This window comes from Lissotriton helveticus, chromosome 1_1, assembly GCF_964261635.1.
Source record: "Lissotriton helveticus chromosome 1_1, aLisHel1.1, whole genome shotgun sequence".
Taxonomy (NCBI): Eukaryota; Metazoa; Chordata; class Amphibia; order Caudata; family Salamandridae; genus Lissotriton; species Lissotriton helveticus.
In genome coordinates this window covers 2,110,429,178-2,110,442,650 of record NC_136057.1, presented here as the reverse complement: position 1 = coordinate 2,110,442,650, position 13,473 = coordinate 2,110,429,178, and the positions used below count along the sequence as shown (strand labels likewise).

Below are 13,473 nucleotides of genomic sequence, written 5' to 3'. Positions count from 1 at the left end.
TCCGTATTCCTAGTTGTCCCAGGGTGCGTGTGACCCCTTTCTCACGTAGCGGCGCCAGCCACAGGGCCCATTCAATTGGCACTAGAGGTGAGTATAGTAACACATTGTCCCGGTTCCTGGCCAAAGAGTGCCATGCGTGATTCGTCGTGGCTATTGAGTCCAGCATCCCAACCCGACGCGTGGCTGGCTCGAATATGGTAGCCTGCGGAGGGAGTGGGTCCGTGAACAAAGTCTCCAGAATCACATGTGGGATCGTGCGTTCCCCATATATCCATGTGTGTAAATGTGTCGCTTGCGCCACCCTGTAATACCTCTCCATATCAGGAGCAGCTAGTCCACCTTGTTCATATGGGAGAGTCAGAATTTGCCACTGGACCCGTGGTTGCCCACCTCCCCACGCAAGCCGCGTGAGGGCTTGTGTCAATGTTTTAAAAAAGGCTTTCGAGAGGATCACCGGAATATTGTTGAAGAGAAACAGAAACCTTGGGAGCACCACCATTTTCATTAATGCAATACGGCCCGCCAGGGACAGCGGTAATTTACACCATCTGTCTATGTCCTCAGTTAGTTTGGTATAGGCGACTCCGTAATTTTCCCTCACTAAGATGTCCGGATTCGGATGCAGCTGTATGCCCAAGTATCTGACCGGGTTTTCTGACCATTGTAGTGGGTAATCCATAACAAATTCGCGGGTCAGTGGGAATGCCACTGATTTCTTCCAATTCACCTGCAGACCAGACAGCGCACCGAATTGGACTACTTCCCTCAGTACGGAGGAGAGGTTTAGCTCTGGGTCTCGAATATACAGGAGCGTATCATCCGCGTACGTGGAGATACAAATCTTGTAAGTAGGGAAACTAATGCCCTCATGACTGTGGTATTCCCGCAACGCACAAGCTAGTGGTTCTGCCACCAGGGCGTACAACAACGGCGAGAGGGGGCAGCCCTGTCTGGTGCCTCTGCAGATTTCAAACGATTCCGTGACCCTATCTCCTATGCGAAGTCTGGCCGTTGGTTTGTAGTACAAGGCACCGATCATTTGTAGGAAGGGTTCGCCCAGCCCCAGCTTTCTAAGTACTCTCGACATGAAGGGCCACTCAACGGAGTCGAACGCCTTCTCCATATTGAGGAAGACCGCCAATGCCTTGTTCTCTGGTTTAACGTGCTGCATCGTCCCCAATACCGTGCCGATGTTGTACGTAAGGTTCCTGGAGGGGATAAACCCAGCCTGTTCTGGGGCGACCAGTTCCGGGACGAGTAACGCGAGACGGGTCGCCAGTACTTTGGCGTACAACTTCGCATCGACATTGATCAGAGACAGAGGTCTGTATGAACCGCACTCAGTGGAGGGCTTCCCTGGCTTCAGGAGTGTTACAATGAGAGCCTCTCTCATAGTGGCAGGCATGCTGCCTTCCATGCAAATATCATCAAAGAGAGTGGAGAGGTAGGGCACCAATTGATCCTTAAAGGCCTTATAAAAACTCACTGTTAGCCCATCAGCTCCTGGGGCACTACCTGACCGCATGCCATCGAGGGCCTCCATTATTTCCTCTTTTTGAATGGGCATCATGAGAAATTCTCTCTGTGCATTTGACAGTTGCGGCATTCGGATATAGCTCAGGTAATCGTCTATCGCCTCCTCCATACCAGACGACCTAGACTTGTACAGAGAGGAGTTGTACTGCCAAAATTCCCCTAAGATCTGCTCTTCGTCTGTAAGGATTTCACCCGAGCTCGACGCCAGCTCGCCCACTCTCAGTTGACGCCTTTCGTTCCGAACTATCTTGGCCAAAAGAGAGCCAGGTCTCTCACCTTCGCCATATGTGCGGGCCGAGGCGTATTTGCCCATATGCTTCACTTCCCTGTCTGCTTCTGCATTAAACTCCGATACCAGTTGTTTGATTTGTGGCAGAGCGTCTCCCTCGGGCTCCTCCCTCTGTTTCGCTTCCAATTCTGAGAGCTGATTCTCGAGAAGTTGGAGTCTTCGCCTAATCGATTTCAGGACACTGGAGTGTTTGGCCATGGCTATCCCGCGTACATAGACCTTAAACGCCTCCCAAAGAGTCTGAAAGCTGTCAACTGAGCCCACGTTGTTCTAAAAAAAATATCTATTTCTTCAGCAATCTCTCCCCGGAAAACCTCATCCAGCAGAGAGTACGGATGAAAGCGCCACGTAAAGGGGGGAATCTTGTGCGCCGGCGTCTCCAAAATCAGGAGGAGAGGAGAATGGTCTGATAGCGTGCGCGGCAGAATCAGACAGTCCCTAATACTGTTGCAAAGCTGTTGGGAAGCCAGCCAGTAATCTATTCTAGTGTGTAGTGCATGATATGCAGAGTAGTGGGTGTACCCCCCTCTGGAGTGATGTCGACTGCGCCACACATCCTGTAGATCTAGTTGTACCAGTGCAGACTGGACCACCGCAGCCACGGCCGAAAGGCTCCGGGGGGGCCCCGCCGACCTATCTAGGTCTGGATCTAAAATTAGGTTAAAATCCCCTCCCCAGAGCATGGTCGTGTAGGCATACGACTTGCTTTTCCGGGCTAACTCTGTGTAAAATTCAGGGGAGTCATAGTTCGGACCATATACATTCACCACTAACAAATCGTGTCCCTTTCCCCGACACCTACATATTACATAGCGACCTTCGGGGTCTGCCTCGAGTGGCGTCAGTGTGAGTTTGGAGTGTGGGTTTACCCATGTGAGCGTTCCCCTTGAGTGAGTCGTAAAGCCCGCCGCCACACTACAGCCTGCCACACCTCTGTGTCAGCATTTTACTTGTAAGGGGTAAGTGAGTCTCCTGAATAAGAGCAAGGGCTATGTGGTGTCTTCGCAAATAACTGAGAACCTTGCGCAGTTTTCTGAAGTCATTAAGGCCCCTAACATTCCATGTCAGTGCCCTTAGGTGATCTGGTGTAGTGCCCATTTGCGACATAGAGGGATCAGCCATAACCCTGTCGGTTAGTGTAGGTGTTGCAGTGATCTTGAAAGGTTCTCGGGCGATCCGAAGGGACGCTATCAAGCAGGCTGTGTGACATGGAATTCGCAGCAGTGTTCACAGCGGAACCAAACCAATAATCAACAAGAAGCACAATCGCAGGCAAACATAACAACAATATGCAACCAATCCCGGTCCCCAACATTCCACCCGCCACCCACAGCAAACCCACCCCAAAATGGCCTTGCAGGTCCCCATCCCTCCCGCCCCTCCCTAAAAACAAATTCAACAGTCCCATTTGCATTACGCTCGGGGGCAAAGGCAGCAAGCAACTCGTCTTCTGCGCTCCACTCTCAATGCTGGCGCCCAGCCCCCTGTCCCCCCGCCCTGCACCATCGATCATGTGACAAAGTATTAATATGCAAACCACAATGATATGTCACTACCGTTTACCTCAGTTACCCCTTCTCCCCCCGCTACCCCCCAGGTGACCACCATAGTCCATCAGCCCATATATGCATCAGAGACACCCAGTTAACGAGTTCAGAAAAGTTCAAGCTATGGGGCGGATCAACCATAGTCCCACACCCTGGTGCCACTTATCTGTCATATTGTCCCAATGGTTTCCTTCTCCAGTGCCAGTTCCTTCACGACGCCAGATTATGGAGGTCTTCTTCCTGAGATCTCCTTGCACCATGCGCCGGGCCTCCGCTTCATTCCTGTTCGTCCAGTTGGCTGTCATCCACCTCCTTCTGATGTTCAGCTTGGCCGTCATTCATCTCCCTAGCCCATGTTTTCATGGCTTTCTGCAATTCTGCTGGGTCCGTGAAAATATGCGAATGTCCTTGTCTATTCACTCGCAATTTGGCCGGATATAACATTGCATAATCGAGGCCCATGTCCCTAAGTCGCTTCTTGTGAGGGGCGAAATGTTTCCGTGCCTCCTGCACTCTGGCCGTGAAATCCGGAAAGATGGAAATCGCAGACCCTTCGTATTGCAGGTTCCCCTTGGTGCGTGCCAACCTGAGCGCCGTGTCTCTGTCTCGATAGTTTAGCAGTTTTGCTATTACCGGTCGAGGAGGAAAACCGGGGTTAGGTTTTGGGCCTAGCGTGCGATGTGCGCGCTCCACGACGAACATTGCAGAGAACACTCCGTCGCCCAGCAGTGTAGTGAGCAAGCGTTCTACGAACAGCTCCATCTTCCCCGTCTGGGTGGTCTCTGGAAGGCCTGTGATGCGTAGGTTGCAGCGACGGGACCTCGCTTCTAAGTCCTCTGTCTTGTCCTGAAGCGTTCTTATGAGTGTCTCCGCCCGCCGTCGAGCTGTGTCCAGCTCCGTTTGGGCCTCCTCCACCTCCGTGATCCGCCGGTCAGCCATGTCGTGCCGCTCCGTGTGCTTGTCAAGACGTTCCGCCATGCGATCCATTCTGTAGGACATGGCGTCCATCTTGGATCCCAGCGCCGCTATGTTCGTCTGAATATTTTGTTCCATGGAGCGGAGCATTGTCTTTATATCGGAGTCTTCGGGGTGCATCTCCCCCGTCTGCGCTTCCTCATCACGCTGCGCCGTTGGGCTTTGCACCGGCAGCCGCCTCTGCGAGAAGGAGAGCTTACTCTGCGTCCTGTCTCCTTTGCCCATGTTCGGTAGTGCCACGCGGTTCGCTGCGTGCCACCGGGAGCTGCGCACAAATGCCAAAGGGACTGTAACAGCACGGTCGGGCACCTTGTCTTCAGGGCGCTATGCACGCTTCCCAGCGTAGAGGGATGAGGGGGAAGGTCTCTCCCCACTCTCCCCCTCACTCTCTCGATGTAGTGGAGAAGGTCGTCTGCCCAGGCCCGGTTGAGGGGTGCTCCGTTGCGCGATAGTGCTGACCTCCTGCAGGAGCGAGGGGAACCCTGGCCTACTCCCCCAAAAAAAAAGTCATTCGCAGTTGGGTCAGGCGTTCTGAATAGGGAAGCGGGCCGCTGCAGGGGTCGCTATCACCCCTGTCTTGTGGCAATTGGATGTCCTGGGTTAAAGTAATGGAGGGAGAGGGAGGGTGGCCTCACCAGACCCGGGGGTCCGACTCACCCACTGTCCACACAGGCGTTCTGCTCCTGATCCGCTGGAGTGCGTTGCAGCCTCCCCTGCTCACCGCAATGTGCGCTGCAAGAAATGGCGCTGTGGGCCTCCTCAAACCCGGCGGAGCCGACCCGCCGTTGTGTCCGTGGGCGCGGTGCAGCCTCGAGCGGGAGCAGCCGGTATTTGTCACGGCAACCGCCGTCCACCGCTAGATCCGCGGCAGCCTGGAGCCGCGCCAGGGCCCACCAGGGAGATTGTCCCGCCCGGCGGCCGCACGCCCCCTCACGTAGGTCCGATCGAGGGATCACCGGAGGTCGCGGTCTGCAGGCCCTCCCAGCACCCAGAAGAGCGAGTTGTCCGCCTCAGCTCGGGCTGTTGTGTGCTCTTCCCTGCCGGATCGGATCGGTCCCTGGAGGTTCCGCGAGCAGCTGGGGTGTCGGTAGTGCCTATAAATGCACAACTGTGCAGGATAGTGCAGGATTATGTAAAGGTGCCTGCGGAGCTCGGGGACTACGCGGCCATTCCTGTCGCCTGCTAGCTCCGCCCCCCAGCCCCCATGGGCATTTAGCTGCTAATTGGCCAATGTCATGTGTGGTATCTTCCAGGCAAATCTGTTTTTTTTATTTATTTTATTTATTTAGTGTGTTTTATATAGCGCACAGCTACCCCAACGGGGTGTCCCGGCGCTTCTGCAGATGTGCTGTCTCAAACATCAGTGGTTCTTAACAAAAGAGGAAAGTCTTCAGCGCTTTCCGGAAGGGCATCTCTTCCTGATCATCCGGAGGGAGAGTGGAAGTTTATTCCATTGAGAGGAAGCGCATACCTGGAATGTTTTTCCTCCTGAGCGCGCCTTTCTGAACCTCGGGGTAGCAATCCGATTTTTTGAGTTGGACCGGAGGTGTCTGGCATTGCTATAGGGATGGAGACAAGAAGAGAGGTAGGTGGAGCCTTTCCCCTTAATAGCGTGATGAGCCAGGGTAAGGGCCTTGAACTCGGCCCTTTTTTGGATGGGGAGCCAGTGGAGTCTACGACGGTGGGGAGAAATGTCGTCTCGGAGAGAGACGCCCCAGACCAGTCGAACTGCCGCATTCTGGACTGTCTGCAGTCGGTGACACAATCCGGAGGCAAGCCCTAAATACAGGCCATTAGCATAGTCCAGGTGTGAGGTTATCAATGCCTGCACTATGGTTTTCCTGATGTTGCTTGGAAAGAAATTGATCAATTTCTTTATCATCCGGATTTTTGAAAAACAAGCGGCTGACAGTCTGCACTTGATTGTGGAATGAAAGGTGGGAGTCCCATCTCACCCCCAGGTTTTTCACGGATTCCTTTGGGGAGAGGGAAGGGCTAAGATCAAGGGGCCACCAGAGGTTAGAGTTTAGCGGGGAGGGTTGGTGGAAGAAAAGGACCTCTGTTTTCCCGGCATTTAGGCGCAGGAAGTTATCGTCCATCCAACGGGCGATATTTCTTAGGCAGTTTTTTAGTGGGTCGAATGTGGAGTGAGTGGGGGTATCGTAAGAAAATAAAAGAATATCGTCAGCGTAAGAGGTGGCCTTTGTTCCTGACTGGGATATCAATTCAGCAAGAGGGAAAAATAAACATTAAATAATAAGGGGCTCAGTGAGGAACCCTGAGGGACTCCCCACTTGAGCGGGCGACTGTCAGAGGTATAGGGGGGGTAAAAACCGCCTGTGTCCGGTTAGAAAGGAACAAGGACAACCAGTCCAGCGCCTTGCCCTGGATACCTTTAGACCGGAGCCGATCAAGCAGGACTGGGTGAGAGACGGTGTCGAATGCTGCCGACAAATCCAGCAGCACCAACACCGCCCTCGATCCCCTGTCCAGACTCCATCGCACAGAGTCAGCCATCTCGATCAAGGCAGACTCTGTGCTGTGGCCCGGTCTGAACCCATGTTGAGAGTCATGGAAAAGATCATGGGTTTCAAGGAAGCATGCTAACTGCTGCTTTTCAAGGACTTTAGCCGGGGCAGGCAGTAGGGAGATGGGTCTGTAATTTGCTGGTTCCTCCGGGTCTGCGTTGGCCCTTTTTTAAAATAGGGACCAACTTGGCATGTTTCCAAGCGTCAGGATAAGTGCCAGTCTTTAAAGAATCGTTCCAGATGCCAATGAGTGTGGGATTGAGGAGCGGTGCCAAAGCTTTATACTGCTTGGCCGGCCATGGGTCGTCTGGGGAACCAGATCTGCATTTCAGAAGTTCTGTCAAGGAGCGATCAGGGGTGATCTCTGCAAAATCAGAGAATACCAGATGGGGATCAAATGGGACAACAAGATTGTCAGTGGTGCCTGAATGATTCTTATTGGGGAAAGTGTTATAATTCGAGGCAATTTTCTTAGTTACTTAGCTTAGTTTAGCTTAGTTACCAAGAGCACTTTGCACGCTGGTATATTCAAGCCCTTTCCACTGCAATGCATTTACTCTAAGGCTTTTGAAAAGCGCTGCAGATGATAGCTTTGCAGCCTCAGAGTGCTAATAGAACTAGAGAAAGTAGAAACTTTAGAATGCAAAGTCCCATGTTAAAAAACTTCAACCCATATTTATGATGGTTTTGCATCGCCCTTGCGTCACGCAAGGTAGCACAAGGGCGATGCAATACCTAAAATGACATTACCAAACAACACAAGGCCAACTTACATGGCCCTGCGTGGCTTTGAAATTGTGGAGTAACCCAAGCTCGCGCAGGTCGCTGCTTTGCGTTACCCTACCCTAGGGAGGTATTCCATGGGTGGATGCGTGGGTGTTCCTGCACATCCACCCATGGATTTTGGCGCATTTCCAGATTTACCTCTAATGATAGACCTGGGAATATGTCAAAATGCTACACGTCCCAGGGGAGGTGTAACCATTAGAAATATGTTTATTTCTCCTTCCCTTTTCCTCTTTCTACGTAGAACCGTCTGCCCTGTATGGAAATAGGGAGATGTATCTGCTGGAGTCCCTTCTGCGACGTTAAAGAGTTGACAAAGTCTTTCACGTCTGGTCATGTCTGCTACCCTCATAGGTGGTTTGGGCTCGAGCGCTGCGCGCGCTCACGTTACCGTGTCCCTAAAAGAAGATTGCCAAACAAAGTGTGTCACCAACATGAAAAGTTTGGAAAGCTATGCTCTACACATTCTCTACTACACACTCTATTATGCACTCTCTATTACTCTACACTCTACTACTCACTCTCTACTACTCACTCTCTACTACTCACTACTACTCACTACTACTCAATCTCTACTCATTCTCTACTAATCACGCTCTACTACTCACTCTACTACTCTATTCACTCTCTTCTACTCTACTCTCTACTCAATCTCTACTACTCTCTACTACTCTATACTACACTCTAATCATTCTCTACTTCTCTCTACTGCTCACTCTACTACTCCCTCTCTACTCACTCTCTACTCAAATCACTCTTTACTACTCTCTACTAACTCTACTACTCGCTCTACTTACTTTCTACTACTCTACTACATTCTACTACTCTATCTACTACTCTACTCATTCTCTACTACTCACTCTCTACTACTCTTACTACTCACTCTCTACTCCCTCTACTACTCCCTCTACTACTCACTTTCTAATCACTCTTTACTACTCTACTACTCACTACTCACTCTCTACTAACTCTACTACTTACTCTCCACTACTCACTCTCTACCACTCTCCTCACTCTCTACTACTCACTCTCTACTAACTCTACTACTCACTCTCTACCACTCTCTGCCACTCACTCTCTGCCACTCACTCTCTGCCACTCACTCTCTGCCACTCACTCTCTGCCACTCACTCTCTGCCACTCACTCTCTGCCACTCACTCTCTGCCACTCACTCTCTGCCACTCACTCTCTGCCACTCACTCTCTGCCACTCACTCTCTGCCACTCACTCTCTGCCACTCACTCTCTGCCACTCACTCTCTGCCACTCACTCTCTGCCACTCACTCTCTGCCACTCACTCTCTACCACTCACTCTCTACCACTCACTCTCTACCACTCACTCTCTACCACTCACTCTCTACCACTCACTCTCTACCACTCACTCTCTACCACTCACTCTCTACCACTCACTCTCTACCACTCACTCTCTACCACTCACTCTCTACCACTCACTCTCTACCACTCACTCTCTACCACTCACTCTCTACCACTCACTCTCTACCACTCACTCTCTACCACTCACTCTCTACCACTCACTCTCTACCACTCACTCTCTACCACTCACTCTCTACCAATCACTCTCTACCACTCACTCTCTACCAATCACTCTCTACCAATCACTCTAAACCAATCACTCTCTACTAATCACTCTCTATTACTCTCTACTACTTACTCTCTCTACTACTCACTCTCCTCTGATGGCATGACATGAGTGACAGTGAATCGGGTACCAGCATGACCGGCCATTGCGGCGCTATCATAACTCCGGATTCTTAAATTGACATGACATTACTGTGTGTGTGTGTGTGTGTGTGTGTCTGTATGTGAGACACTGTGTCTGTGTCTGTCTGTGTGTGAGAGAGACTGTGTGTGTGTGTGTGTGTGTGTGACTGTGTGAGACACTCTACTACTCTACTCAATCTCCACTATTCTACTCAATCTACTACTCCCTACTAACCACTCTACTCACTCTGTAATCACACTATACTACTCTCTACTACTCTACTCTCCTCATTCTCTCCTACTCACTCTACTATTCTACTCTACACATTCTCTACTACTCTGCACCTCTACTACTCACTCTACTCGTTCTCTAGTAATCACAATCTACTACTCACTCTTCTACTCTACTCTCCACTCAATCTCTACTACTCTATACTACACTCTCTAATCATTCTCTACTACTCACTCTCTACTCACTCTCCTACTCACTCTACTACTCTCTACTACTCACTTTAATCACTCTTTACTACTCTCTTCTAACTACTATTCACTGTACTTACTTTCTACTACTCTACTACTTTCTACTCTCTACTACTCTCTCTACTACTCTCTACTACTCTCTACTACTCTCTACTACTCTCTACTACTCTCTACTACTCTCTACTACTCTCTACTACTCTCTCTACTACTCTCTAATACTCACTCTCTAATACTCACTCTCTAATACTCACTCTCTAATACTCACTCTCTAATACTCACTCTCTAATACTCACTCTCTAATACTCACTCTCTAATACTCACTCTCTAATACTCACTCTCTAATACTCACTTTCTATCTACTACTCACTCTCTAATACTCACTCTCTAATACTCACTTCTAATACTCACTTTCTATCTACTACTCACTCTCTACTGCTCACACTCTACTGCTCACACTCTACTGCTCACACTCTACTGCTCACACTCTACTGCTCACACTCTACTGCTCACACTCTACTGCTCACACTCTACTGCTCACACTCTACTGCTCATACTCTACTGCTCACACTCTACTGCTCACACTCTACTGCTCACACTCTACTGCTCACACTCTACTGCTCACACTCTACTGCTCACACTCTACTGCTCACACTCTACTGCTCACACTCTACTGCTCACACTCTACTGCTCACACTCTACTGCTCACACTCTACTGCTCACACTCTACTGCTCACACTCTACTGCTCACACTCTACTACTCACACTCTACTACTCTCTATACTCTCTGATGGCATGACATGAGTGACAGTGAATCGGGTACCAGCATGATTGGCCATTGCGGCGCTTTCATAACTCCGTTAGAGGTTTCCGCTATAAAAAAAGCATTAAAAATGCCATGTCTCGCCTTTCATTAAGGTAAAGCCATTTGCTTTGCTATACGATACCATTAGCAAAGCAATTGGCTTTAACTTAATAAAAGGTGAGACCTATTGCATTGTCAATGCTTGTTTATATATAAGCATGAAGGGGATAGTTTAATTTTTGTGACTTAATGATCCTGCCTTATGTGGGACAATATTTGGTTGCTGTATTTTCTGATCTTAGTTTGCATTGATTCTGCCAGTTTACTTTCTGATTTGAGCATTGCTAATGTGGTTTTCACTTTTGTATGAGTAATTGAGCAGAACAGTACAATGTCTGGTGCACAAACTCTTCTTTCAGCATTTTCCAAAACGTTTGGAAAATGTGTTTGTGGGAAGTTGTGGTAAATCTACAAAAGGGAAAGGACTGGGTTGATGCCCATTTACTTCCTATTTTCTTTTCATGGACAATATTTTTACACACTGCCACAAGGGTAAGCTTAATGAGTAATTTGCAAGTTTATTCTTCATGAGGGAGATAACCAGTCCATTCATATTTTGATTCACATTCTGCTGCTTCAGACCTGCCAACCTTAAGATAATTTTTACCATGTGATCGTACAGAGAAAGGGGTGAGGACATGGCGAGTGGGGCTTTGGATGCCCTGCCCTGCCTGTAAAACACCCACCTCCCACTTCTACTCCCACAGTGAGAATGACCTCCTGTGGAACCACCTCCTGTGTCCTGCAGATGTTTTAAAGGGAACTTCACTGTGCAAAGCATTCACACCAGAGCTGGAAACCTGTACTATGAAGGTGTTTCCTGCTCACCGTAAGATAGCATCTCTTCACTGGGTCACCATGTGATGAAGTGTGAAACCATGGGTTACTCAGAGGCATAGTGTGAGTTGGCAGGCTTGCTTCGTTCCTACATTAGAAAATTTTAATAGCTTTGTCGGTTTTGAAATTGGACCAGACTCTTCCTGCACTTTAGCCTGTGCTCCTGTATGGTTGTTTGGATTTTGCAGGTGTTGGTTTTGGGACCATCTGTGCAGGTGTTTCTATTAGCTCTTTCCAGTGTTGCTTCTAGCAGTAACTATTCTTAAAAGGACAAATCCTCCATTATGTTGCACTGGTTCTGAAAGCTGTGATACTCACAGTTGGGCAAAGTAATTTTAGTGACTTGATGTCTACGACCCAAATCCCAAAAATGATGGTTATTTAAGCTACTTCAACTAGGTGGCCAAGATGGTAGTAATGCATTGTTACCTCTTTGGTACAGTGTCCCATCAATCCGTGAACTGTAATCTAGGCAGTTTGATGCATACATTGCATCTCCTGAAACATTGAACTTAATTTGTGGAAGACTCCATGTTCGAGGCATTTGTGCTGTAGACACACATGTTTTGCATACTCCTGCCATCTAGTGTTGATTCCGGATATTTGCAAGTTGTTTTTCTTGGAAGTCTTTCCTAGTCACAAGGTAAGGTGACTCCTCCTTTCAGTGATAGTGCACATGGGCATTGACTCCATTGTTAGATTGTATTTTTCCACCATCGGGTTAGAACGTCCATTGCTGCTCTCTGGTTCAACACCGTTGTTCGGGTTCGCCTCGGTGTGCAATCCACTCTACCCTCGACGGTATTATCATCATACGTGTTTCCCTCTCTCCGCGTATCGGGAAAGTCTCATCTTCGATCAAAAACATTGTGTACGGCCTTTGGGCCTAGTCGCATTGGTCCATTCTTCTGCTGATGGAACAGACCTGTTTCAATTCTGTCGTCGGTGCCACACCAAATTCCCTTGCACCGATCTACATCCAGTCTGCAACTTGTGCCTCTCACCGGAGCACAAGGAAGAAGATTGCGAGGCGTGTCGATCGTTCCAATCGAAAAAGACTCTTTGAGATCTTCGGGCTTGTCGACGAGACATGCAGCACCAAAGCACTCCATATAGTCCAGATATCTTCAGGGAAGAATCCGAACATGAAGAGACCGCTGCGGAAGTAGAGGTCGTCTTGGTCGCAGAATTAGATTCAGACTTAGAGATCGAATTAGAGTCCCAAGACATTCTAGAGGGGACAGGTGGTCATGAGTATAAAACCCCTATAACCCTTAAGATAGTTTCCACTAAACGTAAGGCTTAGGCACCACCTCTGCCTTCGGGCCTTGGTCAGCATTGAGATGACATTTCCTGTGCCTGCCCTCCGGCCCGCACCAAAACAAGTAGTAAAGCCTTCCAGCACTGGATCGAGCTGAGACTGTCTTCGGATCCGAAACATTCCGCTCCGAAAGACAAATCTAGGTTGGAGCCGAAATCCTCCGTTTCCAAACAACAGTCTGCTTCAGAACCGAAACCTTCTGCTTCAAAACAAAAATGCGCTTTGGAGACAAAACCTTCTGCTTCCATGGGCAAAACGGACAAGTCCTGTTCAGCACTGAAATTGTTGCCGCCGAAATTGAAAGAAGGCATTTCAGATGCCCGGAACCAATTTTTGACATAAAAGACAAATTGGATCCAAAGCAGAAAAAACTTTACATCAATCCAGACACTGGACATATATTAGCCTAAACACCCTCCAAAAGGAAAGTCAGTTCAGAAGACACTCGGTACAAGATCCCCCTTAAAAAAAGAAAGACATTGCTACAAGCCCTATCCATCCTACTTTTCATCCCCTTCACCACTTCCACCTTTACCAATAGAGCCAGGCTTGGATCCACTACACAACACCACAAGGATCTCCTCACACA

General features: G+C 49.2%; 1 protein-coding gene across 1 annotated transcript in view; it reads left to right on the top strand.

The window, feature by feature from the left end:
- The window catches only part of GTF2B (general transcription factor IIB), a 130,781-nt gene that overhangs the window by 90,986 nt on the left and 26,322 nt on the right, over nt 1–13,473 (top strand). The window lies entirely within an intron of this gene.